Consider the following 5,760-nt stretch of genomic DNA (forward strand, 5'->3'; position numbering starts at 1 on the left):
CAGGGAACCAAAATTAGGAGTCCCGGAACCAAAAAGAAGAAGCAAGAGTGCAAGCCTCGAGAAGGCGTGCATGTGCGTGCCTCGCACATGAGAGATCCTACCCCTGACCTGTAAAACCTGAGAGAGCGTGGCCTGGCCTCAGTCTCTGCTCCCCGCCTAGCACCACGTGGGGGTGGGGGTGGGGCCGGGACCATGTCGTTCATTGAGTATTGGCCATTCTTAGTGGCTGAGTGCAGGCACATGTGAGACATACAAGGGGGTAACCCACACCAAAACTGGAATTCTTTTTCAAAGCTATCTATTAAAATTTTGTATCACCTTCAAAGTACTCCCCATTACACTTAATGCATCTGTCAAATCTGTGATTCCATTCTTGGAAACATTTTTCAAACTCATCTGTTTGGAAGGCTGACAGCATCTCGGTTTAGTTTTTCTTCACCTCTTCTAAGTCCTCAAATCCCTGTCCTTTCACGTCCCTCTTCATGCTCAGAAACAAAAAGAAGTCACGTGGCGTGAGGTCAGGTGCATCAGGGGCATGGGGCATGAGAGGCATACTGCATTTTCCCAACACTGGTGCACTGAAATGGCTGGGTGAGTACCATGCATGGGCGCATTGTCATGGTGGCAAAACCAGTCCTCCACCTGCCACAAATCAGGCCTTTTGGTTGCACACTGTTACGCAATCTTTTCATAACCTCTAAATAGAAAGCACGATTAACAGTCCTGACCTGCTGGAAGGAACTCCAAATGCAGTATGAGTTGACATTTCCGCTTCTTTGGGAAGTCGATGGATGTCCCGTACGAGGTTTGTCATCAGTCAACATTTCACTTTTGTTTAAAAGGAGAAAACCACTCGGACACTTGGGTTTTCAACCTTAGTGTCGTCCTTGTAAGCTGTGTTCAACATCACAACAGTGTTTGTGTTATTTTTCCCAAGCAGGAAACAAAATTTTCACAGCCCCACACTGTTCTCTTAAATTGGCCATCACAGAAATCAAGGTTCAAGGGAAGCTGCTTTCACAGAAAAATGTACTGTGACCAGAGCGAACCCTCCCAGTCAGTACCACTGGGTGCACTAACTCCGAGCGAGTTGCTCACGCTTCCCTAACAGGAAAAATGCAATCTCTGAACGCTCCGCCCAGTGGGACTTTTTTCCACTTTGGGGGGGAGGTACGCCTTTGAATGTTGTTGGTGCCTCATGTGTGTGCCCAGGTTCACCTGTGTCTAGGTGACCCTGTTTTGCACATCCCCAGCTTTGGATTGTCTCCATAAGCATATAAGGTGTACCTGTTTCTTTCAAACCCCTTGATTGTGACATGGCCAGTTAAGTTTTGTTATTAGTTTAGGCATTCAGTGGAGGCAAGCCATCCTTAATCTTTCTACCTTTCAGACAAGTTATACTTGGACGAATATAGGGTCCCCTGACTTATATTAACTTCACGACCACCTGAGACATAGTAATCGCTGTTGAAATAGTGGGGAGAAGGCCATGGTCTTAATCTGACTCTGGCCAAAGGCTGAGTCTCTGTGGGGCATTGTCCCACGTACCCTTTCTTAATCTTCTCTCTGACTCTTTGGGGTCCTGAAGCTAGCCTGCATATCCTAACATTCCCTCTGTTTTCAGAGTTCTTGCCTAATTACCTCTTTCTTGTACAGCCTTACTAAATGGTGCCAGTAACAACCGGCACTCAGAAAGCATACAGGCACAACACACGCAGGGTCTGCCTTCCAGGTTTCCCACGTGAGCGTTACCAAATGGTTGCATTGGCTGCGGTCTGCATGGTTGGCAGTTCGAAGCCACCCACAGCTCCGAGGGAGAACGTCGAGGCTTTCTACTCCCATAAACAGTTACAGCCTCGAAGCCCACAGGGGGTCGCTATGAATCGACGTCGACTGGATGGCGGTCAGATTGGTGTTTGTTTACTCACCAACCATCTCCAGGTTTCCAGCGTCCATTTCATTGCCGCCTGAGCGCTTGGCCAATGTTAGCTATTTGGTAGGGCAGCCCTTCATGTGATGTGCTAACTTCTGTATTCATTAAGATAATCTTGGCTGCTGCAGTCAAGACGGTCACAGAAGTAGGGAATTTTAGAACTAAAGGAGCTTAGCGATCATGCGATAGATATATTCATCCCCTCTGTATTTTAGTAATCAGGACCCAAGACAAGAGTTGAGGCTTACCCAGAGCCACGTAACGATTGAGAGTCTGTGTAGATACCACCAAGAGCGGCTTCATGATCTTGGTCTCTTCCGCCCTTTATTCCAACCTGGCACAGAGGAAGGGACTTCAAAGCATTTATGGAAAAATTGGATTGAAAGGTAATGGAATTTTTCCATGGACTTTTGGAAACCCTCTCACAGGAGAAGCTCAGTGAATATTTTTCTCCACTGACTACTGGAAAACATTTCCTTCTGTTACACATGACGTCTGCAGGAAGTGGTGCTGAGGCTGACTGCCGGGCAACTTAGACTTGCAGCAGTCCAATGACTAGATCATCATGAATGGTCAAGCAAAAGAGAGGAATGATGGGAAGTCCAGGAACAATTGGAACTCCAGCTGAAATGCCTCAGAGACTGTGTTAATTAGCAGCTGTGCCTGACCTCTTTATTTATGTACTGTTACCTTTCATGCCTTTATTTGTAATCAGGATCCTATGAACACAGAGATGGCAGCTCTGAGATAGCTGCTTGGATGTAATGTCAATATGACATCGTTTAATACCTACTTAAAAGCACTGCCTCGTAATTGGCTCACCAGAAATCGCATCCCCCTCGTCCATTCTTCCTCTCCTCTGCACTGTGCGATCCTGGCGTAGGAGGGAGTCACGGTTGTGAGCAGCTGGGCCAAGGATACGGAGAGGGATGAACTGAGGGAAGAAGAGCCCTGACCTCTTTCTGCCGATGCAGTGTGGGAAGTTGCCTGCGAGCTCTGTGCCCCTGCCGGCACCCTCCGCTGCTTCACAGTGGGGCCATGAGGAGCGAACGAGATGCTAAGTGTTGTGGGCAATCAATGCCCTGCATGCCAACGGGCTCTACAATGCCATGACTCATTAATCCAGGTGGCAGTTTTGAATTACTCGTTCAGTAGTGTCCCTAGAGTTGAGGTCACATACATGCACTCCCCCCCTTTAGTCTCTTCCCATACAGACCATACAGAAGTACACAATGAAAAGAGCACCATGTGATGGCAGTGCATACACATTTCAAAGCCAGAAAACTCACTGCCACCTACTCATTTCTGACTCAGACTGCTCCTATAGGACAGAGTAGAACTTCCGTTTGGGTTTCCAAGACACCAGAAAGATTTAAGGGAGCAGACAGACAGCCTCATATTTTCCCCACAGAGTGGAAAGTGGTTTCAAACCGCTGACCTGTAGCCCAGTGTGTAGCCCAGTCCAGGCCACCGGGGGCTCTAGTACACATTGCAAGCACATCTGTAATTGGATAATGATGACAAGTCTAACTGGAGCACAGTAGAACGTTCAAACAGTAAGTCAGCCTAGTTTCAGTCTTCTAGGTATGGTGATAAGCTGGGCTTCCAAAATCTTTTTTGTTGTTATTGTTATAACTAACAAAGAGAATATTTTTATAAATGCATTTGCACTGAAAACACGGCACAGAAACTTCATAGACAGTCACTTGGGCATCGCTTCCTCTGACAGTGCTGCTGGTACAGTTTGCTATGGATGTGTTGACAACAGAGCATCTCGGTGCTGAGGCTTTACCTACAGACGCCGTTCCGGGAGCTTCCAGGCAGCAAACAACAGCGACAAGCAGAATGGAGAGAGAATCTTCCGGTGGCCTGATGGTTCAAGCAGACGACACGGGCATCAATCACTCATTCAATTTCAGAATACTGTTTGGGGCCACCGAATTGGGTGGTAGCGTTTTTCAAAGGTGTTAAAAGTTTGCTGGCCATAGATTAGACCTTTTCCTTGAATATCTTCTCCAACGTAGCTAGAGAAGATAAACTTGAAGTCAGATTTTTGGTGATTTTCCTTATCTTTCATGTCTGAGAAAGGTCTTTTCAAATGAAGGAGGTCAGGTTCCCTGTGATGGGGGCCTAGTTGGATGGCTCTTCAAAGATGCTGAATTGAAATGCCCCAACCACTTAATCAGTTCTCATTTTTAATTTAGAGTAGACACTGAATGCTTACTTATTCAAGGATGTTGAGCCCTGGTGACACAGTGGGACACTGGCTGGGTTGCTAACCAGTTCAAACCCACTACCTAGTCCCAGGAACTAAAATGACGACTTTGGAATCGCGAAGGCAGCAGTTCTACCGTACTCTATGAGTCAAAATTACTCGATGTCAGTGAGTTTGTCTGCCTTTTCTTTTCCCCTCCAGTTTTGGTTGAGCATAGCTCTTCACATCTCAGTTAAACTGGGTTAAAAAGTTGAACATTATATTCGCACCTAGGCGCTCGCCACAATGAGCAGCACCCTAGCCAAGATGGGGGAGATCGAAGCTGAGATGGCTCGAACCCAGGGGAACAAGGCCACAGCACACCGCCGAGGGCTGCTCAAGGCACGCTTGGCTAAGCTTTGCAGAGAACTCATCACTCCAAAAGGTGGTGGCGGCGGGGGACCAGGAGAAGATTTTGATGTGGCTAAGACAGGTGACACGTGAATTGGATTTGTCGGTTTTCCATCTGTGGGGAAGTCAACGCTGCTCAGTAATCTGGCCGGGGTGTATTCTGAGGTGGCAGCCTATGAGTTCACTACTCTGACCACTGTGCCTGGTGTCATCAGATATAAAGGTGCCAAGATACAGCTTCTGGATCTCCCTGGACTCATTGAAGGTGCCAAGGATGGCAAAGGCAGAGGTCGCCAAGTCATTGCAGTGGCCCGAACCTGTAACTTGATCCTGATTGTTCTGGATGTCCTGAAGCCCTTGGGGCATAAGAAGATCATTGAGAACGAGCTGGAAGGCTTTGGGATTCATTTGAACAGCAAGTCCCCGAACATTGGCTTTAAGAAGAAGGACAGGGAGGCATTAATCTTACAGCCACTTGCCCTCAGAGTGAGCTGGATGCAGAAACTGTGAAGAGCATTCTGGCTGAATACAAAATCCACAATGCCGACGTGATACTGCGGAGCGATGCCACGGCCGATGGTGGAAGGAAACAGAGTCTATATCCCCTGCATCTATGTGTTAAATAAGATCGATCAGGTCTCCATTGAGGAACTGGATATCATCTACAAGGTGCCTCGCTGTGTACCCATCTCTGCTCACCACCGCTGGAATTTTGATGACCTTTTGGAAAAGATCTGGGACTACCTGAAACTAGTGCAGATTTACACCAAACCCAAAGGCCAGTTACCGGATTACACGTCCCTGGTCGTGCTGCCCGACTGCAGGACAACCGTGGAGGATTTCTGCATGAAGATTCACAAAAACCTCATCAAGGAATTTAAATACGCTCTGATGTGGGATCTCTCTGTGAAACATAATCCTCAGAAAGTGGGGAAGGATCACACGTTGGAGGATGAAGATGTCATTCAGATTGTGAAGAAGTGACACCCTCCCGTTCCCCACTGCGGGCCAGCACAGCAGCATCGTTGCCTGTGACCACGCACCCTGCACCAACCCCTTGGCGTTGGCAGCTGTTGGATCAGGATTTGGGGTGGGGGAAATAGAAGTTCCCACACTGGAACCGCTCGTCTTGGGGTCACCTTGTCTGTTGACCTGCATAAAGGACCGGGTCTGCCTGCCAAAAAAAAAAAGAAAGAAAAAGTTGAACATTATTTCACAGCTC

The 5,760-nt window shown here is 47.7% G+C and overlaps 1 pseudogene; it reads left to right on the forward strand.

Annotated features, from left to right (window-relative positions):
- The first annotated feature begins 4,433 nt into the window (after positions 1 to 4,433).
- On the forward strand, positions 4,434 to 5,544 carry LOC142428923 (developmentally-regulated GTP-binding protein 1 pseudogene; annotated as a pseudogene).
- Positions 5,545 to 5,760: the final 216 nt, after the last annotated feature.

This window comes from Tenrec ecaudatus, chromosome 16, assembly GCF_050624435.1.
Source record: "Tenrec ecaudatus isolate mTenEca1 chromosome 16, mTenEca1.hap1, whole genome shotgun sequence".
In the NCBI taxonomy this organism is placed as follows: domain Eukaryota; kingdom Metazoa; phylum Chordata; class Mammalia; order Afrosoricida; family Tenrecidae; genus Tenrec; species Tenrec ecaudatus.